Source organism: Anopheles coustani, chromosome 3, assembly GCF_943734705.1.
Source record: "Anopheles coustani chromosome 3, idAnoCousDA_361_x.2, whole genome shotgun sequence".
NCBI classification, from domain to species: Eukaryota; Metazoa; Arthropoda; class Insecta; order Diptera; family Culicidae; genus Anopheles; species Anopheles coustani.
The window spans coordinates 9,393,190-9,420,733 of NC_071288.1; the positions used below are offsets into that span (position 1 = coordinate 9,393,190).

Below are 27,544 nucleotides of genomic sequence, written 5' to 3' on the forward strand. Positions count from 1 at the left end.
TTGAGTGTACCGACGAGTAGCACAGGGGGGGGGGGAGGAAGGCGGGAAAAACAGGTTTTTCCTAACGTCTAAGCTAAGCCTCCTAACGTCGATCCCAAGTGCCGGAGATTCGTTGTGGTGTATTATTATTTCGTTTTTTTTTTGCTGCTGTTGTTTAAATCATTATTGCGAAGTTGCCAATCGCCGTTCTTCAGCACGGGTCGGGCTAGAAACGACCCTACGAGCCGATCCGAGAAGTCGACGCTGCTGCGACGTAGAAAACGTGACCGTGAAACGTCAGACCGTGCCCCCGAACAGGTAAAGTTGTTGTTCCAGCATGTTCCAGCTTCCTGCCACAAAAACACCAAACCACTGGGAAGAAAAACATCACGCCAGTGGAGTCTGTTGCATATCGTGTTAGGTCATAGTTGAGCACGACAGTCGTAATGTGAGAGTCTCCAAATGTCCACCGTGTCTGTCAAACTCAAATGGAATATCGGTCTGTCAAAAACCGGGGAGCATACAGGTATCGAATCAACGTGGAGCATCGACCTGTGTGTGTGTGTGCGGGCAAACAACCAGAGGGCCGGAAAGGTCATGCAGCCAAAGGCAATCGAACAGATGTAAAAGAACTACGGTCCACCAAAGGCTATCGAATGTCTGCAGAGCCCGGAGTGAAAGGGGATTGAAATCAATCACTTCTTGATCGTTCAATCACTCGATCTCGGTGTCCTTTGCGGATGCGTATGACGGTGGCCCGCTGGTTGCAACCTTGCCGTGCCGTCAGGCGTGATCAAAATTGACAACGAACTCACCCGTGGCCGTATGTTGCGACCCGGCATAAAATGGCGAACCTTCCGCGCCAAGGTAAACCACCTCGGGAAGGCATGTCCAACATTTTGTTTTCTTGCCCCGTTTGTTGGCCGTTCTTCCTTCCAAATCCCTCCACAGCCAGACGCAAATGAATGAAGTTGTAGGCTTGTTGGTTCGCTGGCGCGGCAAAGGAGCGACGGTGAGAATGCGAAAATTCCCATTACTCGGTAGCGCGCGTATGCGGTCGTACATAATTTGTATCCAAGCGGCGAGGAATTCGAATCAATCCGTTCATAATAACTGCACCCGGCGGTAGCGGTAGCCTTCAGCACATGCCTGCGAGTCTTCTTCTCACGGGCGTCGCGGATAGGTTTGATGAGCAGCTCGAACCGCCGGCCCCGAAATAGTCCCGTTAGTTTCAAACAAGAGAAAAGGGCGAGCCCGGGACTTCGGGGAGGCAGAGCTAAAATTAACTTCCCTGGAGTGCGTGAGGAAAGACCGGGCGGGGATGGTTTCCCGGATTCCTTCCTCAAGCTAACCTTCCAAATAACCCGAAAAGTATGCTGTGGATGCTGCGGGGTGTCTTCTCGTACGCAGGGCGTACTACATCTTCATGGTTCGTACGGCTTCTGCTGTGGTCCGATAGGTTCAAGTGGGTTGCCCATCGGATTGCGCCGCTACCCAGTTTGGAGAAGTGATGCAACCATTAACATTGCGCTCGCTGGCAGCTGTTCGAGTGTGTGGGACGGGAGCATCAACCAATTTCTTACAGACTGGGAAACAAACTCTTGAAAATTTGTTACCCTACGCTTCGCCGTACTTACCCTCAACTCCCCAAGGGTGGATTAGAACGAATGGTTGCCCTATCGCGTACCCCTGTAATCGGCGAACGGCATTTTCAACGCTCTCGAGCGGACATTATCGCGTTAAGTCCACAAATTTAAAGTGCCCTTGGTGTCCCTGCGTCAGTAAGTTTGCCTACCGCCAAGGGATCAACGGCTCCGTTGAAGACGATAACTCGATCAAGCCGCACACGGAACGAGAACCCCTCCGAATACAACGAAGTCACCAACCTCGGCGGATTGCGTCGCAGTCAGCGGTGCAACAGTGCAACCGATCCGACCGGGCAAACCAACCAGTCATCTTCGCTCCATCGACACACGGTACATTAAAACGAGATTTGAAAATGGTAATTATATGCCTATATTTAACTAGAGCCCCCTTCTCGGCACGACGGCACCATGGCAAACCCGGTTCCCCCACTCGACGGCACACCGGGGGAAATCAAAGCCGTGAACACATGTAACGTCTCTGCTCGGGAAGATCGTACCGTCCTTCCAAGATCCACAGCGACATCCACCCCGGTGCCCGGTTCCGAATGGAGCAGCATTGCCTAGCGTGTTCTGGCACGGCGATGATGGTTGGTTCAATCATGCAGCTCGGTGGATTCCGAGCGACATGATATTCATTAACAGCTTCATCCGGTTGCTAGCGCCTTCAACTGAAGTTGGACACAATCCGCTCCTTAATGGACGCCTCCAGTGAAGCGTATGTTCTTACGCATTTCTGGGACCCCCTCGGTATAGATTATCGTGCACTCGCACGGATCGGGACGGATACATTTGCCCGGCTGTCGTAGTCCCGGGCGATAATTCCGCCAGATCTTGTCCTGTCCGCTGCCTTGTACTTGGCTGTCGTTTGAATGTTGTTTGTGCCATAAGAATTAACCCACCAGACCACGGGAGGACCTGCTTCTAACCTGCCAAAGTGTCTCATACGACCCAGCCGTGCTCCGGACGGGGTGAACTTGGGAGTACGTGCGAGTGTGTGTGACTGAGGGGTTCACGTACGTTCGTGCGTTGGCATCGTTCAACCGGAACCGGTCTCCGGCTTCATGCGACGGGGCTCGATGTCGCGGCTTGGGCTTGATTGTGGAATTAGTCTTGTCAATTATCTGCTCCGTTTTAACCTCCACCTGATCCGTCCTCGTCCGAGGAGACAATGTCAAACTGTCATTTGGACCCGTACGATCCCGCGGACGTCGCTCAGTGGTATTCAAATGTCGCAAGGGGAACGCCAAGCGGCCATTCAAATCACAGCTGCTAATTATTGATACGAGCTGCAGGCTCCATCTTGCATTGCGTGCAAAAAAAACGTCTCCGTATGAGGCAAAAGACCGCGAACTTTGTCGTGGTCAGTGGGCGGGTACATAACAGACTATCCGACGGGTGGATAATGATCCGCTGCCATTGCACATCTCCCTGATCAACTAAATTAGTGTTATTGAAGGTCGTAAGTGGAGAAGAGACATGCTTATTGTCGCCGATGCTCTTAAGTTAATTGTGGGTGAAAAAGATTACTAGTGTGGAGCGTGACCCCAAAACGCGTTCCGCCGTTTTAGCAATTTAGTTATTGTTTTATTTTTTTTTTTAAGTTTCTTTTTTATAGTTCCTTTTTTAAAGTTAATTAAGTTAATAAAAAGTGTTAATAATTCGCTTTGAATGAAAACATAATTGTTCATGTATTTTAGGTAATAAAAAACCTTTTTTTTCTATTATACAAGTGTTATCGCTAACCTCAAAATATGATTGCATGATCATCATGCAACATTCACGATCGCATGGTAAAAATGCATTTCACAGATTCCCCTTTCGGAAGAAAAAAGAAATTAAAAACCCTCACCCTTTGCCTCGATCAGGGGGTCATTATCTTTCACTTCGAACCAAAGCCAGATACTTTTTCTCTTGGCTCCCCTGCATGGAATTGGTGCGAGGGATGGCAAGGGAAGAGACGGAACGGTTCGGAAAATCAAAACCATGACTGTTCCAGTCGAGGGCACATTTTCCCTTTCTTTGTAACGGTGCTGAACTATCCGCCGGGGTTCCGAATGGCGATGGCGTGTGAAGTAGCCCGGTGGATTGATTGACGTTTTCGTTCGTTCGCGCCAACCGTTTCTTCGTTTCAACAACTTTCATCTTAAGCTGCTGGCGAACGGTTTGCCCGGCTGCCCGCCTGTTTGGAGATTCAATCAATCAAACCTACGCGGACGGCATTCGTTGTATAATGAAGTGTGTAATTTAATTTTCGCCTGCCTCGTGGTGGTGCGGTCCCCGCGATGTGGTAATAATCCATCGGTCAACTAGAAACAATGTATTACTACACGTGTATCTTAGTTTTTTACTTTATCCAGCAACACAGGGTTGTTACTTTATCCAGCATTCATATGTGAATGCATAGAACGCATGTTTAATGGAATAAAGACAAATTTAAATTGACATCCATATAAATAACAGTTCAATAAAGTTAATGGCTGAAATTTGAAATGCCACAAATTGAATAGTACGTTTTCGAACTACAGCTCTTAATTCGATTTCTTCCGTGTTTCAAAACATAAATGAACTATGTATAGCAAACAAATTTAATCCCGATTGATTTGATAGGTTGATAAAAGAGGCGATGGAGAGCAGGGGGCATCCCAATGATCGAATTCATATTTTCATAGAGTAACGAAACACAAAGCGTATACCTCAAGCTATTTGGAGTAATGCATCAGCAAAATAAGGAAACTAGCAATGCGTATTGTGTCTTTAAACTTTACATTGTTACAGTCAGTTATTAGGCATTTGTCGTTTAATTTCGTGGGTGACTTTAGTGAAACAAACAACACTCTTTGTATGTTTGAAAAACTTATTCGTTATTATATCATTAACATGGAATTTTCAGTAGAAGTTACATACATTGCGTTTTACACAGAAATGTGTACTTCGAATATAAAAAAACTATTTTAATTTTATTGTTAAAAAATTGTTCTTGTCAACCGACGTTTCGGATCGTGTTTTGCTTGAAAACGTTTTACTGAGAGCAAACTGACATACGCTCTCTGTCAAAGCTGTCACCTCTCGTAAACAACGCACGAATGTCTGAACCGGTTATGAACCGGTTTACAATATGGTTGGTAAAATTCCATACAAAATGTGGGATATTCGATTGTGTGTGTTGAGTTGGCTATACACACATTGTTACATCGATTACAGTGTATACATGCGGTGACGTAAAGTCAACCGGTTTGAAACGGTTATAGGGCATTGAAAGGTTGGCCCGTTTGTATGGCTCGAAAGGGAATCTAGAAAAGCGAGACCGGTTTTCGAAGCATTAACCAAAGCAAGAGCGAGAACGCCAATCTCCCGGTTTGCGAGTGAGAGAGCGAAAGCGCACTCTCCTCGGCGCGGTGTGCGTGCTCGAGCGAGTCAACGTACACGATCGTCGTGGTGTGCCGCTGCTCTGCTGCTGCTACTGAAAACTTGTTCGAATGCGAAAAAGAGGTTGAATTTCCGTCGGACGCTACAGCTCGCTTTCTGGTCGAAGCTTCCAACGCAGCCTGTGCGTGTCGTTACATAGTGGTTTTTGGGAAGTGTTCTGTGCTAAATTCGTGCCCGCCGAAACTGGGGTGCATTAAGTACGCGTCCTGCTGCAGCAAGCGCGTTGTTTCGTGGCGGTGCGTCGGTGATGAAATTGCACTATTCGCGTAGGAAAGTGGGAAGCCTGGCAACAGCCATTTGAGCGTCTTATTTTCGGATACGTGTGCCAAGCAGGACAAGGACTTTTCCTAGCGGAATGACTCGCGCTGGTGTCCTTACCGTTGTGAAATAACAGCATCCGGAGCAGTGAACTCCGACTTGGACGCCACCAGCACCCCGCTGCACCGGGACTCTTCGCTGGAACAAGCACGCTCGAGAGAGAGAGAAAAAGAGAGGGAAAGCAAATGAAAGCGGTACAGAGATAGGGACAGAAAGAGAACGAATATAACCGCACCGTCCCGCCGCTGTCGTCTTTATCGTGGCGCTGCCTGTGTTTCTTTTTAGTTTTTGGTGTTTGACGTTTACTGTTGCGGAGCACAAATAAAACAAACGGGGAAAACTCCTTCATAGCGCCGCTGGCTGTGACGGAACAATAGCAACCCGCTTCACCGGACGCGCTGTACCACCCTTTCAACCCGCTCCCTGCTTCGGAACGACCCTCACCACCCGAAGGGCTCTATCTAGTAGGCGTTTGTTTGTCGTGCGTGTGGTTTTCTGATTAAAGCAGGCTTGCATTTTTAAAGGCTCCGGTTTCCTAAAGAAATTCTCCAAAAGGTCCCAAGCACCTCATTGTGCCCCACAATCGTTTGCCTGTGCTCTTGTGTGTGTCCCTGTGTTGGTGTGTTGGGCGCCTCTGTGTACGTGTGCCGTGCTTGTGTGTGTATGCGGAATTTTCCACCATTAGCGTCGTCGTGCAATTTTTTACTCCAGCGCCAGCCAGAATAGGGTGTCTCGCGTGCTTGTTTGCCCTTTTGTGAAATTGTGAACGGAAGCGTGCCAGCTAAAGTGCCGCAGCACATCCTTTCCGTTGCCAGCGGGAGTATCATCCTCAACACCGTGTTCCGGCCGGCAGACGAAACGCGCGGCGAGCCAGAAGCGAACGACGACGGAAGCTGGTCGAACCCTGAAGCGAACACAGAAACGACCATAAGCCGACCGACCACCCGGTGAATGGTAAGTAAATACCACATCACGTTTCTTGTGGGATTTTCCCGTTTTTCGCGCGTTGACATCAATCTACGAGGGGACGGAAACCGATCGTGGGTTTGCCGTAAATATGTATTGCATCCTGTGATCACTTTCAGGATGCAAAAGCGAAAGAAATGTCAAGAAAGAAACCACAACGTATGGTGGTAGTGCGGTAAAATATTGCAGGCGGCAAAGGGGACAGTTCCCATGCTGCAGATAAACAGCTGAAAAGCGATCGGGAGTATGTTTTGAAAAGACGCTAGACAGGTGGGGGAGACGGGAGCGAGACGAGAAGAAGCAGAGTAAACATGCGGCTGGCGGCGGGAGCCGACCAGAAGGAAGCCCCATCAGGTGTATGCTCGGTGTTTCCACGGGGTTGGAGGAAGACGATGCGAAAGGTCATGGTGCGCATAGCAAAGGGCTACGGCTGAGGGTGGTACGGACGGCGGCAAGTCGTTGTCAGCAATGGTTGGATGGTTTCCACTGCGTTTGAGCACTCCGATCCAAGGGTTTTTCTTGATGTTTGATGACGACGAACGCAGCAAACCGTGAATTGATGAGGCTGCCGCCGTCATCGTTCGGTGAAACTGGCAACCCTGAAGCAAGCGGCTAGTTACGGTGGTTGAAAAGAGATGGAAACTCAAATTTGTTTCTCATTCTCTCGCTCAAACCCCCGCGTACCAGTGCTTCTCTTCTATAGGGCTCGTTAGTGTTTCGTAGGGAATAAAGGGAAAAAGGGCACTGGCAAGAGTGAAGGGCTGCTTATTCGATCAGCTCGCGTACAGCTTACGTATCGGTGTGAGTGCGACTGCCAAACCCTCCACACAAGCGTAAAAGAGAGATTTGTATCTAGGGTTAACCCTTGGATGCCGGTTTCCTCTATGGTTGGTGCAGAGCAACAAACATTTATATTTTGAAAACATCCCAAAAGATTCGATTATTTAAACTGGTTATGAGCGTCACATTTTCTCTGCAACTCTTGATCGTTGGAAAGTTGAAAACTTTTGTTTACTTTTTGTCGAAGAGAACACTGACACTCATATGATCCCACGGTATTCATATCGACTGCCTATTCATAAACTGCCTAAAGCATACGGCACAATGGCACTTGAGGGTTAATACAATTGAATGCGCTCGCTTGGAACACCACGACCGAGCCACACAGAATGGCGCGAGCAAGGGAGATATAAAAGCTTAGACCCCGATCATGCCCCTTGCGTGCGAAAGGAATGGCAAGACGCGAGATTGCGCTGCTTCGCTGGCACACCGCGGAGTTGTTGGCCTTCGCGTTTCACGTCCACGTTTCGATCCGCTCGCGACCGCGTTCCATGCCAGAATGGAAGTGCGAAACAAAATGGAACTAACCGAAGTAGGCACAGCAGGATGAAATGACAGCGAAGAACAAAAATATGCAGCGGCTGCCGCGATGTGTATGTTTTATTCACGGGCTGGCGAATGATTGATCGTACTCTCTGCTGTGCTTTGTGTTGCTGCTGTTAGTGGCTTTTATTTCGCGGTTGAATGTTATACTGGGAATTGTCGGGGAGATTATTCAGGATATTGGATTACATTCGCGAAAAGGTAGGACGAGGGTTACCACCCTTGTTTTTAAAAGGAAATGCGATTTAAATATTTATTTTTTTAAAACAGTTATATTTTTTACAATCATATGTGCATTTTATTTTTCGAGGGTAATATTTTTTTCAATTTTAATATGCATTCACGTGTAAAACCGGGTAAAATTGCATTTGAAGTTGGCTGCAACTGACATTGAAAATAATGACACCAAAAGGAACAATACAATTGCACCCACCACCCGGCGTAAACAAATCGCAGACCGAACAGATAATCAACAAATAACAAACTCTACGTTGATGGTTGTTGCAGCTCGTCACGCGAAGGACAGAGACAAACGATCGTTTGTTGTCATGCCTTTGACAACCATCTGCGCCCGCCAAGCCCACTTTTGCCGATAATAATAATAATAATAACAATAATAATGACGCGAGAAGTATGCTCCTCGCGGTTGTCTTCCGAGTTCGTGGGGACAACAGGCGGCAGTGAAATGCACGCACAGGTAGTTGCAAACAGTGAGGGAACCCCCCTGATGTCTTGAAGAAAACTGGCACACTCATGCACACATACACACGTGGAAGAAGGTGGAGGACGCCCGACCAGAGAGTCATTCTTTTGCGCGACCGCTTGAATTAGAGTCATTTCCACGCATTTTTCGCAGAAGCCGGCAAAATGTGGTAAACGCAGTCAACTCTAATGTGGACGTGACACGCACGACGCGAGTGAAGGGAACATTCATCCGTCGAGTCATCGCACGCAGGGGCAATGATGGATGGATAATATTTCAGGCCGGATTGAGCCGACGACGACGACCCGGTCGAGCGGAGAGGAGCTTACCTTGGATGTAAGCTGCCGGTCGCCGTTGGACCATCATCGTCGGGCACTTCGACGCAGCTGTAAATGGATATCTTTGCTTCACGATCGCGTCGTATTTTTTCCCCGACTGCTGCTCGCTCGATCGCCCACTTTGTCTCGCATTCACCACGTACCCGCAGGCATGTTTGCACCCCTGGCTTTATGGTGGTGGTCATTTTATAGGGGTAAACAGGACACACAGTCTCTCTACACACTGGTGTTTGTTTGCGTTTTCCTCTACTGCGCTAGCGCAGCAGCCGCTGTCAGTGTGTTGTGTTTCCCTCTCCGACCGACAACAACGACGATGATGATGATGATGATGATGATGATGATGATGGCGGTGACCGGTTTTCTTTTTCGGGAAACCCATGCCGAAGGCAGCAAGGGAACAAGCGAACAAGATTCCTCTTCGGGCTATCCGACACTCTTCTTTGGTTCCCTTTTTCCGCCTGAAAAATGGCCCTTTTTTGTGAGGCAGCAGTCCCCTGTCGCTTCATCTTCGTCACGTACTGTGATGCAGAAGGGTCGGCTCGGATGCGGGGTTTACAGTCGTGGACAAATGTTGAAACATATTGCCAGCGTGTGTCGGTCCTTTCGGGACCGGGATGATTTGCAAAATGCACAGTATTTGGCAAAAGCATGTAACGGTTTTTCAAAAATAAATTTTAATTTGCATCCAAATGAGTTTTTTCGTGTACGCATTTTATATTCATGTGTTGATTGTTTTCGTTGCGAACATGTTTTATAAACCAAAGGCGAAATCTTTTATAGAACAAGATTCACTCGTGTTTGCTCTTTTCATACATAATGGTGCATTTTTCTCCCTCTTTGTAACCTCTTTGAATTATAACTCGCTGCCGGTTCGGTTTGAATTGCACTTGCCCCACTTTCGATGCGGAACTTAACGTTTGAAAATAGGCTTTTTAAGAATCAAAGAAACCAACGCAAAAGCCTGCCACAGCCAACTCTTCTTGTTGGGCCCTTCCCAGTGCTCTCTTCAACCCACTTCGAGCAGCTTGTTTGCAGAACAGTTCAACAAATTCAGCACCCATTCCAAGAAGTGCCGACCCTATTGAGTTTTCATCTCGCAAAGGCAAGACCACCACAAACCACCGCAATCGCAATTGTGCAGTGAGTGAGCGTTACAACAATAAACAATTCATTCACTGCTCTCCACAGCCGACATTGAGTCGAGCTTTTTCTGCAGCACTTTCCCAGGACGACTTTTCCCGGCGAGTGTACACACTTCACTGGTACATAATCGTTCGGTTCCGATAGTGGTTGTGCTTTTTTACCGCACTCTGGTACATTTTCTCTCGGTTGAAATGATCCTTCTACTAATTGAGCCGTAAATAGAGTATACATGACCATAGGGTTTACCACAAACACACACACAATCAACATGAAAGGATCCTACTTTGTTTGAACTCGGGAAAAATTAAGAACAAGAAAACCATTTGGTGTTTGTTGCTCTTTACGGATGAAATGGATATTTGTTTCCATATTCTGCTCAATTGGCTCTACTTTCTGTTGTTCTAAAGCTGCCTTCCAAACAGTATAAGTTCCTTTCCTTACCAAGGATGCTTCTAAAAACAGTTCCGATTCCGAAAAAGCGTACATATTTGGAAAGATTGAATGCCGGAAATTTGTACAGCAAGTACTGCTGTTTTAAGCTGACTTTACCGGGAAGAAAATCGAAGAGCAGAAAGTTGTCTTACTCTGTTTTCCTTTGTCTGATCCGGTCGCACTTTCGTTTGTGCTGTTTTGTGATGGATATGCAAATATCTTATTTTTACCAATATCGTCCTGGAAGCGACTGAATGCTTGACCTTGCTGTCGGCTTCCGGAGCTTTAAAAAAAAGAGACCAAAGAAATCTGAATGAAGCGCCATTTTCTGTAATGTTTTCTCAATGAATTCTCAATTCTTTTTCGCTACCGTCCGTGAACATCGCTTCAATGTCGTAACATTGAATGTTGAAAATTATCTGAAAAAAAAAAATTCACAAAAATCGCAAAAATAATATCCCCGCCAATTCCAGAAATATTATGCGCCGGTTTTCAATATAAAACTGTTTGCTTAGTGAGGGTGGCGTTTTATAGATCAAGGACGCCACAGGGAGAGTTGTAAAAAAACGGCAGACGAGAGCATTTGAGCATTTCTGAATGGCTCTTTACATTTCCTTCTGCTTTTTTGTTAGTTTTTTTTGGTATGCAGGTGAAATTCTCCAATGATCAGTAGATAGCGAAATGGAACGGAACCATCTCGACCGTCCTGTTGACCGTCAACGTCAGCCCGTATCGGTAGATTCATCAGCATGTCAAGCGCTATTCTCATTTCCGTTTGCCAAGAAGCACCATCCCGGCGTTTATTTCACTTGGCCGTGCGGCATTTTCCAACACCGGGAAATGGTATCTTTCGGAGGAGTACTTACCGTACCTGAAAAATGGTCGGCAAAAATACTTACACTATCGTCTTTTAGACGCTCGAAGACTTTTGTTAGAAATTCGTTAAACTGAGGGAAATGTGTGCACTCATTTTCGATAGCCATCAAAGAAATGGGAAGCTTTTTCTTTTATTACATTATTGAAAAGTTTATTGAGTATGTTTTGAATCGGTTTCGAATACTCTTAAATGTTACGATCATCATCTCTTTACAGCAATATAATTTCCCTAAGTAAGAAACTGACTTCCTACGTCGATCCGTAATGGTTATATAAAGTATTCTTTGAATGTCTCAACGTTACAGCATCTTCTTCAATCTCGAGTGGAAAGGGGTGTGTCTTTGTATTTCAATTTTTTCACTATGTTTTCTTTTCTGTTCCGATAACTCGATCAACAATGGTCTACTCTTCATCAAGACCTTACCGGATAGTGGCAATTCCCCCTTCCCACCGGGAATTCCAACCGCACGCTTCGAAGCGACAAGCTCCCCCGAGTGAGTGTACGTCAGAATAAACGTTGAAGTCTCAAGTTCGTCGACACCACAGCGTGTTGCGTTTTCCTTCACCGTCCGCCGTCAGGCGGAGACCGGCATGATTTATTTTGCCTGCAACAAATCGAATTTGTGCACCTTATTATCGTCGTGCCCGTAGAGTGTTTCCCAACCCGGGAGACGACGGTGCCAACTTTTATCCCTTCGTCTAGTTGGCTCATTTTTCTTCCTTTTCCATCACTGTCTCCCTGGGTTTTCCCTGGAGGGGCATGTACACCCACACACGCACACACGATCATCGAAGACCAAGGACCCGGTGACCTTTTGTCGGAAAAAGGCACCCCAGAAGAAGCAGGGACTCGTGCAGAAAAAGAGCACATCCTTCTTACGAAAGCCCTCGTGAGCTTTTCCTCCCTCGCGGGGGAAGTATGGCGTCTTCTCCGTTTCAGGTCTTGAAAAATGGTCTCCTGGATGGACCATTCTTAATTGATTAGATTGAAGCGCAAGATAGTGTGGTCGACAGCTATGTCTGTGTGTGTGTGTATGTGTGTTGATATGCTTGCTGTACTTCTCCAGTCTGGCTTGACGACGTCGTTGACTGAAGTAATATAAGCTATAAGCAGCGAATCAATTAAGATTAGCTTCCTTCCGTTACGTGAACCTTTGTGTGTATGTTCCATTGCCATAGTCGTCGAACAGCACCGGAAGCACGATTTTCTTAACACCCACTGCCATGAGGTGGACTAAGTTTAACGTACTTTCATTTGCGACTTTCAATGTTCGGTTGATTTCACTCTCTCCTTTAGCTTTTCTTTAAAATCGGCAAACGTATTCGAAGAAATTGAAACATTAAGCAATGGTAATGGAGGAGCGTCATGTATCTTGCGACGACGTCTACGAGTTCTTGTCCTACCCGCCGACGAGCAACGCTCATTAGAGCGCGGTCATGGGCGGGCCAAATAATTTCCATCGGCCCAAGATGAAAATGCTAATTAGGGCCTACCCCCCGGAACCTAATGACACTTTGACCGTGTATCTTCGATGGGATCTACTATAAATTTGCAACGGTTGGCCCTGGTTTCTTGTCGGTTGCTCTCTTTAACGATCCTCAGATATTTGTTGTACCCCGCCGAAACGACCTGGAAGTACAACTTTCCTTCGATGAAGGTCGTCGCCACAAAGAATCTTCGATTTTCGAAGAAGATGTGTAACAAGGGGACACATCCCTGCTGACTGGCCGTGGCTGTCTGGTTCATAGTTTTACGGCTTTTAGTGAACCCTTTGCTCAATGTAAACTGGTGTTGTTTTTTGTTGAAGATTTTTTTTTGAATCCTTTCAAAACTTTTAACTCTCCTTTGTTTGCTGTGGAGACCCCCCCCAAAAAAGGGCCCGGGAGGATTAAGGCTTAATTTCGGTTGAAAATGGGCTCGTTTTCCGTGTAGGCTTGGCCCAACTTGGCCCAAAATATCTCGAGTGTTTCTCAAACAATTCTACTTCTTTTTGTGTTTGTTTGTAGGCCGTAAGTTTCGTTCCAGCTTTACACGAAAAGGACTCGCTTCGGCTTTTTAAGCCGGTAAACATCTTCGTAAATAACGCACATGTGATGGATGATTCCACTTTTCGGGGTGAATGAATTTTAAAGTACGGGGGGCCTTGAGAAGTAATCTTATCAATCCTCATTTCCATTCTGGTCCGGGGTCGTTGTTCATCGCAATGCTGCAGAGAAGTGTAGTGCCTTCGAGCTTGTGCAGGAAAGCGAATGATTTTCAACAATAACCATTCGGCTTTCAGCTCCTTTGGCAGCGTTTTCCTTTTTCGGTGGTTCAAGCTGAAGGAAGCTGAGAACACGGGACACACAACAGTGTCGTCCTCTGCCGCCCTTGTCTAGCGAAACACACACACACACATTTTGGGATGGGGCTGAACAGCATTTATTTATTACTAGCGTTATTACTTTATGGAGGGATCGTGTCTGATTTATCTTCGTATTTTATTTACGTTTTCACGAAAGCCCGCACATGGAATTAGGGCTTGGAGAGAACGGAGGGGAGAGAGAAAGCGGCACATAAAGGTTGTAGGAAAAACTGTACGACAGTGGCGAAGGTGCGCCCACAATGGTGGCTGGAGGCTATTGTTGGGCGTATGGGTGTTGTGGACCGGTTTATTTCGTTGGGATTGTATTTCCGACGTATCTTCCCATTACATGTTGGGCCATTATGATCGAAACATACTGTCCTCCGTCGGCCGGTAGACGCGGAGGGGGGGACGCACGTGTGGTCGTGTTGAAGTGAACTCGTTATCCTTTCTCATGGAGGTTTTTTCCTTCCAAAAGTCATACTATACGTGCCTTCTTGGCGGGGTGGAGATAAGGTGTAGGCTTTTCTACGAATTTCGCCAAAGAACATCATTTGGGACGGCTAATGGGAGGGAATGCTTGGCGCGAAAGGTCAAGGGCGGTAGCGTCTTGCGTCAAGACGGTTATTCCAATAATAATATTCATAAACAACACTTAACGCGTTTGTTTTCCCTCGGCTTCCTTCTCCTCTGCTGTGTTGATGCGGTGAGAAGTCGAAAAAAAATAATTTGAACAAGCTGGTGCCCATTTCACGTTGCTGTCCTTTGACTCGTTTCCCATTTCCGCGTGTCTTCGCCTTCCATTAGCGAATATTTCAATCGTGTACCGGAATCGGACTGCATTTCCATCGCTGCAAGTGACGTTCGGGAAGGAGATGTTAATCACACTCAAGATGAAGTCTTTCCAAATGGCAATATCTGCTCCCGACAGGGAAGAAGAAAGGAGCGTGATAGGGAAATTTACCACCAGCAAAATATGACTTCCTTCCTTCCTTCCACTGCGGTTGTCCTTGTTTCTTCCCTCGCTATGGAATTCCTTGGGATGCCCTTTTCTTTTTTTTATTTGTGACTCTGTTTCAGCGTCACTTTTTTGTTTGCGATTTTTTTTTTGTGCCACGTGTCCCAGCATCCGTAGGCGGACCCGAAGACGAAGAAAGCAGCATCATCGTCGTTATTATCGTCGTCGCGATCAATTTCTGCGCCGCATGGGTGGAAAATGTCTTCCAACCCCGTCGTAAAGAAAGGCGAAATGGGTGATAATAAAATATTATGATGTCTTGATTTTGTAATTTCTTGTCGCTCGACGCCTTCTTCTTGGGAGGGGGAGAAAGGTGGGTGGTCACGGGTTCTGTGGCTGACCGAGTTTTTCTCAATCGGCCAGCTTATTTTCCAGCTGTTGTCCGATGCGATGGGACACACGTGTGTGTGCTGTCGGGAGTAGGGTGTGTTGCCTAATGTGTGTTTGTCTCGAAAAATGTTTTCCTTTCCCAAATGTGTTCGGTTTTTATGTTCGTCTTTATTTTGGGGCGAGTGAAATAAAGAATCGATGTAATTGCTCGCCATCCACAGTCCATCTGCTCGCTTCGTATAAGCTCATAAGATGTTGTAATTTATAAGATTGTGCCGAAGTCTCAGATGAAATTTACATTTTTCTTTCGCACGTAGAAACGTTTCATTATTTACTTTATTAAATAGATTTCGACCATCACTTGGGTTGTTATTATCGTGTTAATCAACTTAACCATTCGCCTGTTTAACTACCTCATACAATTTGTCATAGATGAACCATTTCCGAAAGGAAGAAAAAAAAATAACTTCCAAAAATTCATATTCCAAGCTTTTCATAAGCCAAGAAGAAAACTATCGAAGGGGAATCAATTTCCTTGCTCATAAAATTTTCCACTCAATTTGGTCCGATTACATGGACCATGTTCGAGTACGGTTTTCACTTTCAGCTCCTTCGTCGCCACACTTTCTCCTGCAAAGGGACAGCTGGCAAAAGACCGATTGCACTCCCTCCTTCCTCGTTTTCCGTGGAAAAATACCCACATCCCGTGCAGCGCTGCTGCCATTGTTCACACCTTTTTCCACACTTTCGTCGGTTGGCTTAATTTTACGAGCAAACGAAAAAATGCAATCGAGAAGAAGCTAAGGAGGAAAAATCTGTGCTACTTGCAAAGTTCCAGCCACCGGGGAGGTTTTTCTTCTTTTGCGAGGAATATGTAGAAAGGAAAAGTATCACATACATTTCCCTGGTGTACCTTTTTCCTTCTTGTCCTATCGCCAGCTTCCTCCCCCAAACTCGCGTCCTGATTTACGGCTGCAAGTAAGTAACTGCGGGTCGCTTTTCGCTGCCTCCGAAGGCAAAGGGAAAGGTAATGGAAGGTCAATGTCGCTTCCCATGGGGTGGGGGACTCATAAAATGACTAAATCCTGACTCATACTGCGAAAAAGAGAACACTCACGCAAAAGAGGGACGGTATGATCGTGGTCGGCAAGATTTGTGCCTAGAATTTGATCCTTCTTTTTATTTTCCACGCTCCACGCTCGAAGTAAATTTGTAATGCGAGCCGTCGGGGAGAGATTGTTCGGTCGTTGTTTTCGTCCCCCTCCTCCCCCACTCGTTGTGGAGGCTGTCGCAGAATGGATGGCGTTGGTCTTGTGGACCGTTTTTTTTTGCCACGAAGCTTTACCACGTGCAAGACACTTCCGTCGGAATATATATATTTTTCTTTGGAAAAATCTCGTCTCGGACCCCGTTTTGGAGCCAGCGGAGCTTTTTTACTTTTTACATTTTCCTTTTTCCTCTGTCGCGCATTTGTCAGTCAGTTTCAAGTTCCCCCCGGGGGGGTAGGTGGGAGGTGAATGAAAAAGTTTATCCTCCCTCCTACAATAACGTAGGGAGGGGAGGGAGGGAGGTAGGGAGAGAGTGCGTAATCGGATATGGGTCGCATGGGGTCGGGCGTATATTATTTTTTCCTTCCCTTCAGAAGCAGCTTCCCGGCGGTGCTGCAGCCAGTACATAAACCATGATTTATGCCAATTCGTACATCCCTTCCCCCTCTCTTACTCTCCCCCCTCCTCCTACGGGGTCACATCCCGCCGGTGCACGGATTTTGAACGTCACACGCATAAATGACAAATGGTTCTCCGGTGTGGAAACTTGAAGCCCTCGAGCGAACTGCTTCGGCAAACAACAATGTCCTGTTATTGTTTTTTTGCTTCTTCCATTAATTCTTTGTCCACCAAGAAAGACAACAGTGCGTGCGTGGATGGGACTGTTTGGAGCTTTTCCATGCTGCATGATTAAAACACTTCTGTGGGCTTCTTGGAAGAGGGGGTGGGGTGATGTTAAATTTGTTTTCCGAGCTCGCCTCGCCGGGCAAGTTTGTGGTCTTATTTTTAGCCTCGCTAGGAAAAGTTCGATCCTGCTGAAAAGTACCATCCAGCGGCGGGGGAAACTCGCGCCGTCAGCTTCAATTGTTGGTAAATTTTTACGCCGCAATGTTAATTTCATTCCATCGCGCGAGTAAAATCTCGCGAGTGTTCGCGCGTGAACAAAATAAATGTTTTCTGGACGAAGTTTCCCAACAAGCGTCGGAAGGAAAATGGTACGCGTACTCGGGTTCGGGGGTTTGCAAAGTTTCCGAGCTGAACCAACATATTTCATAGGTGTTGTGCGTCTTGGGTATGGTTCGAAATTGTTCGTAAAGGAGAAGAAGAAATGAAAACCCCGGAGGAAATGGCTCATGGAAACGGAGGCGGCGGAGTGGCGAGGCGCAAATTGTTTGGTGTGTGATGTATTTGCGACATCCGAGTGGGGACTTGATCGTATTCATTTTCTTCCCCGTCAGTCCGTCGGTTCTTGGCTGTGTTCGGTGTTGGTCGTTCCTTTGAGAAAACGCTTCTTATGCGTCGCACACACCACCATCGAGCTGTTGTCATTTCCCACCGGAAAATGGCGGTGAAAATTTATAGTCTGGAAATTGTCTTGCGCCACACACTCCTCTCAGCTGCCTCAGTTCGGCTTCTATTTTCTAACCCCCCGTCATAAACTTTTCCAGCTCCAGTTTTTATTCTTCTTCTACACCACTGGAGAACTCTCCCGAATTGCAAACGTATTACTGTTTATGATCCCCAGGAGAGGCGGCGGGTGTCAAGGAGCGATGTCACAGGGCGTTGGCTGATGTTTGTCATCCAATAAAACCGCCACCGATGCGTTGTGTGATATCGCCGCTTTTTTGTATCCACCCACCCTCCCTTGGGTTCCGGAGCGGAAAATATTGATCAACCCTCATCGAAAGTCAATTAAGTTTTGATGCAAATTTATTGACCCAATGTTTGGCCGTCTGCATTGTGTCGCGCGCCAGTCGCGAACAAAATGTATTTTTTTTTTGTTTTACCAGTTATTTGATTTGTTGATTTATGGTTGCGAACAAAATGGCGGTTAACGTAAGTTATAAATCGGTTAGTTCCAAACTTGTTGCGAAATTTAATTGCTTTCAGGTGAATACAAAAGCAAAAAAAAAAGATATATGAACTTCCCTTTAATTTCATACTTTCTGCACCTCTTTTTAGGAAAATGTAATCCTATTCGATTAAATGTTGTTTCAATAAAAGCAAGGTTCGTTGCAGAAGCCGTAAATGATTCAGCTTTGGATGGCAATCGCATGTGGTGGTACCGCTTTTTCGAGCTTTTCCAACCTGGTAATGTCTTCTGACCCGGCGATTTGTAGCGCAAAGCCTGTGCCAGATGTAAGAGATTAGCAAGGATGAACGCTGGGAGCATCTTACATTGCTGGTAGGTGTAGACTTTTCCGACTCCATCGAGGTGCATTGAGGCGTATTCGGATAGAACTTACGAAACGTTCTGTTGATTTTAATTCCGCACAAACCAACCTCCCGCCTGGGTTGTGTGTTCCCCAATCTACTTCATAGAATCGACACCTATGAGCGCACTAAGGATTGCATGCTACAAACCTACAAAGGTAGGCGAAACTTTTAATGTTGTCGATGGCAGCAGATTAGGCACGGATCAGACGGGTCCTCGCCTACACCGAGCATCATCCGTGTGTTGCTCCACAAGTGTAGGAGTGTTATGCGATAATCCTCGTACATCTTGAGGGAGGTTGTGTGCTTGTTGAGGAGCCGTCTGGCTTTCATCACCTTGAGTTTCACCTTCAGGGTTTAACCTATTCGACTAGAAATACTTTCTATATTACACCGACTTCAGTAAGGCTCAGTCCAATCCAATCCTACATATATTGTTAAAGGTTCTTGCAAGTACCCGAGCAGAAAAGCGCCCGTACTTCGTTCTCCGTTTCGTTTTGCATTATCAATAAACCGACAAGCTCTCTAAACTGAGCTTCCTGGCATGATTTACGATTACGGCCGAAGGTTGAAAATCGTCCGGGAAAAACCCCTCGCGCACCAACTCATCCTTGAAATGTCGCCCGGGTGTATGTGTGTGCCATTGACTTGTTCCACGGTTGGATGGCGATGGCCTATCAATCCGGGAAAATAAAACTCTCCTGTGTCGGATTGATACGCTACGGGAGCGATCCGCTTTTTGCTCCCGATTGTCGATCTTCATAAATTGACTCGCGCTGGGAACAACGAACGTGGCTTTGCGAAAAAGGAACTGGCCGGGGGGTACCGACGGGAAAGGATAGAATGTTGTTTTAACGGTATCGAAACACATAAAAATAAATCGCGTAAATCCAGGGGAAAAGTACACCGAGAGAGTGTGAAGAAGGGAGGCTGGGCTATCCGAAGCGTGGTGAGACCGACATCATCGTCCCACCCCTTTCTTCTTGCGCCCTGTGACAACAAACAACACCAGCGAAAAACATTGTTCCCTCGATTGTGCTGCTGCGAAGTACGTGCTTGGTGCGCGGGTCGAAAACTTTTAAGTGGACCTATGTTTACAAAGTGAATGTTCGGAATGTGCTACCATCGCTCCAAGCTTGGAGGAGCACGATGTTTTTGTGCTGTGTTGTACTTCGGTTTTATTTATTATTTGCTCTTTTTATAATATTTCCGAACATATTTTTCATCGGTAGACAGACAATTTTATTTATGTTCTTGAACTGCAATAATTTAGTGTAACAGTTATGCCAATTTGCTCAACGCTTTTACTTATTTCTTTAAACATAATCATTCCAAAAACAATACAAGGGTACTTCACTCTCCTTTCTCTCGCTTTCTTCTGTTATGCTGCGCGGCCACCAAAGGTATGTAAATAAATAATGCTTATGGCGTTGCAGATAGCTGAATAATTCATGCATATTCAGGCTTTGCTTGCCTCTTTTATTTTATGTTGGCCAGCATCGGTAACCTCTCATTTGCGGTGCGCGTGTTGAGCTTTATTCTCCTGCGTTCCCCGCTTTTTTCGTCTGCCTCACAACGGTGCCGTTTGGTAAACGTTAGTTTGATGCAAAACGGGAGTTGATATTAATGATGATTAAATTATAAGTTCTTTTCAATTTGGTTAGTAGGTAGAGGAGTGAAAGTAACCTTGTTGTGTGTTCGAAAGCAAGGCCCCTAAAGGAGAGCCCGATCAATGTAATGTTGGCGGTAGCATTAATCCTTCTCCCCCGAACAGCCCAACATCTGTCACGCAATCGTTTATGTTCGTTAAATGTGGAAATTGTGATTGAGAAGGCTTACGTTTTTAATTTTTAACCTTACGTTGGTTTCGCTCGGAATGAAAAGTCGAGATCGTGACAGATAGATCGAATTAACATGGAAACAAAAGCGAAGGACAAGCAGTGGATCATGTTTTTTGCGTGACATTTTTGAGATAAAGGTTACGCGTCAAATGGAGCCATGAATTTCAATGAATTGGTCTTTCAGAGGTCATCGGTTTATTTTGTTTAAAAATTTGTTCTCTTCTCTAGTTTTCCATTTCCGCATATGTTGACAAAAAGATGGCGATTGACTAAAGTGACAGTTTTTCTTTTGTCAAGTTCGATGGGCATCCGAACAAAGAACTCCTTGACACACTTGATTTTGACAGTTGCGCGATGAAGAAGAAAAACGGGTCAAGTGATCTCGTGCTGTTGGGTGCTCTGAAATTTTGTCTTTGTGACATTGTGTTTTGATGGTCCAGATCCTCGTTGAATAAGGTTTTTCTACATTTTATCTTCGAGTTCGAGCTGGAAAACGTGTGCGAAAGAGTTGCTGTGATTTGAAAATCCTTTCCTTCGTTGTTGTTTCGGATATTATAGGATATATTTGTTAAACCCACAGTTGTTGATTAGTGTTAGTCTTTTAATGCTTTAGTTTTTGTAACTTCTATGTCATTTTGTACCATCGTTAAGCATTTTTACAGTTTATTTACATTTTTTACACACTCAAAAGGATCGTTTGACGACAGGCGGACCCAATGTTCATTGGCTTGTTTCAAAGGCCTTCTGGGATGGGTTTTGTAGTGCTGGTTGTAAATTCTCTTCGTCTTCACAGCTTCATCATTGTGTTTCATTTTATATTTTCCAAGCAAAGTCCAAACATACCGTACCGACGGACAAAGATGCTGGCAAAACGGCGTGAGAACTTTCCACCACTCGGTGTTTCCGTTCCGTCGAAGGCGAAGACGCGAAGCGCAATAAAGAATTTAACTTCTTCTGGCGCCCCGCGTGCACTCCCCCGAGTGATCGAGCGGAAAACAGGTAATGCTAGAAATTGCATTTTATGTTTCTCGTGACCAAAAAGGAAGCGACGAACAAAAGGAAAAACATGCACTTCGGGCAAGCTTGTTTTGGTTTTGGTGGACGGGCGCGAGTGTCGAAGCCATCTGTGCCATCCCCCACCCCCTACAACAAGGCGCCCCCGTTGTCTGAACCGGTAGCAGCACCATTCTGGGTCGGCCTCATGAATGTTTCATTGTTGTGGAAAAGTTTATGCTTCAATTCACGGGCGGATGTGGTGGCGGGGTACATAAATATACCTTGCACTTCAAAACTCTCGTTCGACTCCTTCGCGGACCGACGCGGTGGTGTTTGGCGTGTGGTTCGTGTACAACATGGGAAACATGTGTTTCTCCTTCTCCCGTGTTGAGCGCGCTCCAATGTTGCCAGGGCAGAAATGCTAATGGGGCCTCCTCCCGAAAATAAGGAGCAACACCAAACAGCAAAGTAAAAGGAAATGAAAATACCTATCGCCGGGTGCGCGCGACCATTTTCGGTTGGAAAATTTCATAAAAAAAGGTGGGCCAAATAGAAAACTGAAGAAAACGAGAATTTTCTTATTTCTAGGTCACAAGGGCAAGAGCAAGTCTGGAGAAGGTGTGTATCTCGGTCCCGACCGTAGCTGCTGTGTGTTTGTGTCGATAATCTTTTCCGGCATCTGTGTGCCGGTTCGGTTCGATTTTTCACCCGGTTTAACGGGGTTTTCTCGATCCAATCGCTAACACAGAACAACTGGCAATGGCAATGCAGTTGGATTGCTCTGTATTCTTTCTCGTTTTAGATTTCATTTCTATTCCTTCCGTCTGCTGGCTTTTGTTGGTTGTTTATCAAACCCCGTGCTCGATTCATTCTAGAGCTTCCGGACGTTTTTTTTTCTCCCCCCGGATCTGGAACTATCTCTGCTTTATGTTCTCCGCAACACAGTTTCCACCGACGGGGTAGAGAAAAAGGCACATCATTGCATTCGTCGCGATGGTGGAGGGAAAATGAGAACCGCTTCGCGTAAAAGACCTTAATGACCGTAATGGTGTTTCCACATCCGTCCATCAAGCACGGACCGTCGTTTCTTTTCCTCCGCCGACTAACCGGAAAACCAGCACACACCACCGCCCACTTCAGCGCAGATGGAAAACTACGGAACAATTATTTCCCCGTGCGCTCTTCAGATCGCGCGCACTTCAAGAATAATGGAGTCGCTTGGGTCGGTACGTTTCGTCGGGCCCGGGGGAAAAGCGGGACGATAAGAAAAAAAGGGGAAGCGCATCCAATGGGCAGACAGGCGGACAGACGGTCATGGACGAAAAAAAAAACACAAGTTGTGAACACTAGTTGGACGTTGTTGAAGTGCTCTTACATACATGTAGGTAGCATCGGTGGGAAAAAAGTGGTGTGGAAAATTGCTGGTATGTTCCGCGGAAGGAAAACTGACAACGCTCACACACACTAGACGCAACAATGGCCCCCTTGAGACCGAAGAGGACGAAGAATGCAGCCGTGTTGCGGGGAGGATTCGACATTCCAGAGCGTCGAGGGTTTATGCTTCGCGAAAACGATATTCGAAACGAACGCTGTTATCTATAATTAGGGAGAGGAGAAAGTTGTCCGTCCGTGTGTCGTATTACGTGGAAAATCGTTGCACCTCTCCCTCCGATCCCCCAATCCACCAACATTGTGCCCTCGAAAGAGATCATTTGTGCTGGCCCGTTGAGTTGTACTTTTCGAAAGTAAACACTCACCATCATCATCATCATCATCATCATTCATCTTCCCTACGTATTGGGTGGAAGCATTGTTTTTCGCCACTTGGCCCGATTGTGTGTGTGTTGTTGCATGGTGGTAACACACCGCTTTCGCTGTAGTTTCGATGCCGATAGATGTGCCCGCTTTCGTAACAACCATCATCTCACCTCTCGGTGCATAAGGGAGAGTGAGAGGGCAAAGAGGCAACAGTAAACCACATTGTCACTGCACGGCGGCCATGGAGCCATGGAAAACGAATTTCGAACACCTGGTGGTTGATGGAGTGGAAAAAAGAAACAACCCTGGACAACAGCAATTTCCATGTCTGACACACTAAACACCGCACTTTTCTTCTTTCATCCAATTGTGGTGTCGTTTGGTAATTTAGTAATTTGACACGTTCGAAATTGGGGGTTTTCACACCATTTTCACCGTTGCTTCGTGGTGGAGTTGCTGCTGTAACAGTCTCCACTTTGGTGGGTTAGTTAGTTGTGCAATCGTAAAAAAAAGTGAGCATATTATTCAAAACACATGCAATGTGACCAAAATTGTTCGGTTTTTTTTGGTATACTTTTGTGTTACCCAACGAAGTTCATCTGTAATGTCATGAAATAAGATACGAATTTCATTCCAAATCCGGGATTACTAGGATCAGATCTAGAGATGTGTAAATCTGATTCAAATTCATGAATCTGAATGAATCTCTGCCTTATAAGGCGTATGTTTCGTCGAGAGATTCATGAATCCTAAAAACACACAAAGTGATGAAAAGTCACCAGGCAAAAATGGGTTGTGGGACCCCTGTTTTTTTTGGTCGCATCGCCGCGCCTAAGAGTCGGGGAGATTCGTGACAGATCAATGAAAGATTCATGAAGATTCGTTAAGGTTTCGAAAGATGCATTAAGCTTTGAAGATTCGAATCCGCAAAGATTCATTAATCCATCAGAATGAATCTTAGGTGGAAGATTCATATGAATGAATCTCGGCAAAACATTCATTAAGCACAACACTAATCAGACCCCTTCACAGTTCGGATTATTTCTTCTTGTTATAAATCCGAAATTGGGATTCCTTGGGATCCTGGATCTGTGATCCGTCCACTGTCACCGCAAGGATTCGGATCGGATAAGAAGGATCGATCTCAAAACGGATCCGAATCTGCTGGATCGGGTCTGAACTGTGCTCCTAGTTGCTCATCCCCATTAGATACAGCACCTTTCATGTTCCGTAAAATAATTTTCCAAAATTTACCACGCCCGAAGCCGCCTGCATGATTGAAACCAATTGGGAGAAAATATGGACGCAATCACTCGTGTAAAGACACAAGAGAGCGGCATGTGTTCCAGGACTTGGAACTTGCTGCTCCTCCAGGGCAAGCAAGAAACTTATGCACCGGAAACTGTTTTATCTTTTCCCTCCAGTATGCTCATCCTGCTCAACCGGAATAGCCTCCGGGACACCGGCCGGATGCATTATTGTATGCAAATTGTCTTTGTTCTTCACCTTCATCGCTTCGCCGGGCGAAATGGTCGTTGGAGGCTTTCTTTTCCCGGTCGTCGTTGTGTCCAATAAAGCTCGCCACGCCAGGCTCTGGGTACGATGCATCCAGATTACCCGGGAATGATTAAAGTTGTTAGCATAATCTGCAATCGATTGACGTTCGATAAAATCCCTTTCCCTACGGGAGATATATGGATGCAGTTAGTTGAAGATGGCGCACGGAGGATGGTTTAATTGATATTGATGTGCGCGATGTCGAGCACCGGATGGATAGTGGAAAACGGGCAAACAATCCACAGCATCGCAGGATGTTTATTTTTCGATCGATGCATTAAACTTACCAAGGAAAAGTTTCCATTATCCAATCATTCTACCAAAGTGAATTCACCTATACATGCAAAAAGTAATACAGCTACTAATCAAACACAGAACGAATGAAAGATCACTCACCAAATGATGATTCTACATTCGATCCGATTACGTGAAAGTTAGACAAGAAGAGGCTCCTGGTGAGTTTTCGAAAGCTGGCAAACTTTTATTAAAGTAAATACCGCTTTGTTGCGACGGAATAAGCGAAAAATTTGCGCAAGCAAACGGACGTCCAATGTCGTTGATTCAACCAGTAGAAAAGTTGTTCCAGCGAGTTCAATTTAGTGACGTAAAAAGTCATCAGTTGACTGGAAATGTGAGGGAAAAGTTGTGCAAGTTTTGTTGTTTTTTTTTTACTGCTTCCTTTACCATTTTCCAGCCTTACGACGCGTATCAATCTTTGCATTATATGGTGTTCTTGCCGTCGGTTCAAGCTTATTGTATGTATGCATGGGCATTTGTGTGTGAGTGTGATTGTACGTCTCCGTAATCTCCGTGCTCTAGCTTAAGGGAATATAAAATACTTTCCACGGCAAGATTATCCATCAACAGACAAGAAACTTTCCATCACGGTTTGCAAAAGTACCTTCCCCCCCCCCTTTTCGTTGGTGCGGGAGAAAAGCGGTGTGTGTGTGGGTGTCCGTGCGGGAGTGGAAAAGCGCCCGAACCAATATGCCTTGCCAAGCGCAGAACTTTTCCACCGAAGCGAAATGGGAAGATGATCGATCGGAGGAAAACGCCTTATCCGTATCCCTGCTGTCCGCCCTCGGGCGTGCTTTCTCTAAAATCCTAAGAAAATGGTTCGTTTACATTTTTACATCCAATCTTTACCCACCTTTTTATTTTTTTTCTTCTTTTTTTCTCGTTCTTCAACTATTTTCTGCCATCGGTGAGTCCTGGCCACGATAGTGTTCCATTCGGGCAGAGACGGAGCTGCAATTCATCTTTGTGCATCTCGCACATTTTGTAGATAAACTTTCCCGCTATCGCTTCGATGCGGCGAAACTTTTCAATTCCGCACAAGTTTTAACGGAATTCAATTATACCGAACCTTATTGATTGTTACACTTATGAGCGAGGAGAGATGAACGATATATCAGGGATACTGCCGGATATCCGCTTTCTGTGCGTGTGCGCCTGAGGCGAACGAAAATCTCCTAAGGCACTCAAAACTAGTTTTTTGTTTTCTGTAAAGGAGCCTCCCTTTTTCCACAGTGTCCTTGCGTAATCAGAGCCACGTTTTTCGGGTACGATGGAGGGTGGGAGGATTTGAATGTAAGCGAATGAGTTTCCATCCCACTTCGGTATCCACTTTCCACTGGAAAAGTGTACGATGAACGTGTGAGGCTATGAACGATTTTTCCTAACGAGGAAATACGTAAGGAACCCTCATGTTTTATACCAATCGTTTGGAGTTTCGTTTTTCTTTCTGTTTTAAAATTTGAGATCAAAAAGTTTTAATATTTTCGTCCTACCTAAATTAAAAAATCTCGGACACATTTTATGTTGTTCATAAATAGAAGAAAGTGATTTGGCCAAAAGGGCATCCTTGCAACCATCATCTGCATTAAACTTACGTTCGATGATAAATGGCTCTTCCTGTCTCGATCTCTGACAATCTCGGCTCGGCCTCCTCCTTCGACATAACTCGCTCACCACCGTACGAAGGCTCTTAATTTATGCCATTTAGCACCAATTAACGGCAGATGCTGCTGCCCGCTGTCAATGTGTCACTAGCTGGCGGTGGTGGGTTTCTTTAAATCCGTCCTGACGATGGACACACGCCGAACATTGTCCATCACATCCGGTTGCCATGCGCATCGTAAGGTCGGGTGTGTGTCGTACCGCAATCATTCACTCCACCGTCGTCGTCGTCATTGTCGTCGTCGTCCCGAGTGGGTGTTTTATGGCACCTTCCTCTGAGTCGGTTCTTCATCGTCCAGGCCGCACATCCGATCTGCTCCAAAAAACACGTCATTCTCCACCCCGAAGAGGCTGTACATAATGCCATGTTTGCTGTCCTCGCAGCAAAAGCACATTAGAACGACGTAGGATTGGTTTCCCCGTACGCTCTGCCAGCTTTCCAGTGGAAAACCGCGCCCGAACGTAGAAAAGGTTGTGAAGTGAGCAAATGCACTCTAGGCCTCGGTCGGATGGGGGGGAGGGCCAACTAATTGCTCTGTCTCTTCGCCACGAGATGGTGCGATGATGTTCGTCAGGAGATGCGAACGAACGAATGCAGGCCCGGTACCGTTTATGCTCCATTTGAGTGGAGGTTCATTTCGTCGTCGATGCATTTCACTTGCCGCCAGTTCCGAGCTTTTCCTCTAATGGGTTCTGTTCACGTCGTGTCTGTTCGTCTTCCGGGGCCGATTATTTCTTCCGTATATTTTCGCACGTTCCCCCAAAGGGCTTCGATTGTTCGCAACTGGTGGCTTAAGCCTGCTGTTATTTGTAGGCACGGCTTGCCCTACTTACTTTCTATTTAAGGGTGTCCCATTTTGACCAGTTCCGATAGTTTAGAACGACTGACTGTCGTCATCATTGTCTCATGTGTTGCAGTGGATAAAGCCTTATCACTATTTGTATCATTTGTTCGTTGAGGGAACAAAGTTGAATCTGCTTTTCGGATCCGTTGGACGATCCGGATTCGATCCGAATACCTGCTATTAATGGTGACAGAAGACAAATC

At 45.9% G+C, this 27,544-nt stretch overlaps 1 protein-coding gene across 3 annotated transcripts in view; it reads left to right on the forward strand.

Annotated features, from left to right (window-relative positions):
• The first annotated feature begins 5,097 nt into the window (after positions 1–5,097).
• LOC131272010 (uncharacterized) overlaps positions 5,098–27,544 on the forward strand; it is a 36,515-nt gene continuing 14,068 nt past the window's right edge. Inside the window, exons 1-2 of one of the 3 annotated variants that reach the window (XM_058273614.1) lie at positions 5,103–5,114; positions 6,081–6,323. The gene's annotated coding sequence lies outside the window, so the exon portion shown is untranslated. Of the gene's footprint in view, positions 6,324–27,544 lie in introns of all 3 variants that reach the window. The other 2 variants (XM_058273613.1, XM_058273612.1) reach the window with 2 other exon arrangements.